The sequence below is a fragment of the Acomys minous genome (genome assembly GCF_964271855.1).
Source record: "Acomys minous genome assembly, chromosome: 6".
Lineage (NCBI taxonomy): Eukaryota > Metazoa > Chordata > Mammalia > Rodentia > Muridae > Acomys > Acomys minous.
The window spans coordinates 4,229,464-4,230,535 of record NC_140487.1 but is presented as its reverse complement, the minus strand read 5'-3'; positions in this window follow the sequence as shown (position 1 = coordinate 4,230,535).

The window sequence follows — 1,072 nt, the reverse complement described above, 5'->3', positions numbered from 1 at the left end:
TTTCATAGCTCAATCTCTTTGGAAATACTCCTTATTTACAATGAAATAGCTATTCTCATTTCAGTGGCATTCTATACACAAGTAAATTTATTCTCTTAAAAAATAGCCTTAGCTGTTATGTATGTTGACAACAAAGACAGTCATCCTGTAACTTAGGGTGTGCAGTTTCTGAGTTCATGGTGTGAACCTCTTTTCCTGAAGCCATGCACCGAGCCTTTCTCAGGGTGAGTTTTTAAGCATAATAACCGTGTTCTGGGTTGACAAGAAAAGTTAGCCAGAAGCAGAACTACAGAAGCTAAAAGGCAATGGAGCATACTTCAAGACTTTCTCAGAACTCGGTGGACTCTGATGGATTAGGCCTTTGTTTTAGTTTTGGCAGGTGGTACTATCCACGTGCTGAGTTTCACAGTCAGAACGACACTCCTGTGATGGGCTCAGTTGTGCTAAGGTCTGGGGCCCTAGCACAAGACCCTAGTCGTAGCTGTCTTCCCTGTCTTCTGTAGCCCGTTTCCAGTTTCTGCATGTCACTTCCCTTTTCCTCTGGCTAAGAATATAACATGGCCATGTGGTGGGACAGGATTCTGTACCATTTGTGGTCTGGACAGTTTCCAATTCTCAAATTGCTAAAAAGCCCAATTAAGATCTGCAGAAGTTAAACTTGTTGGAATTTTGTCTTTAAACAGTTTTGGTAAACATAAAAATGGACTAACGAGTCAGCGGTGGCTCTTCAGAGCCCTTTGAGGATGAAGAGGTGTCTTTGCATCTCCTAAGGGCTATGAGTTACTCTGAGGTACAGTGGAGTCTTTTTTGAATTGACCTTCCCAATGATTAGTTCTCCACTTTAAAATTTTATTTATTTATGTACTGAATTTCTGAACACACACATAAATGTATATGTATATGTATATGTGTATATAAGTGTGTGTGTGCACGCACTTGCATATTCATGTCCTCAGGATTGAGTGTGTGTGGAGGCAGAGATTTATTCCAGAAGGCTCCACTCTTACATTTGTTTTATTTGTTAAGACATGTTCTCTCACTTGAATTCAGGGCTCACTGATCCAGCTGGTCC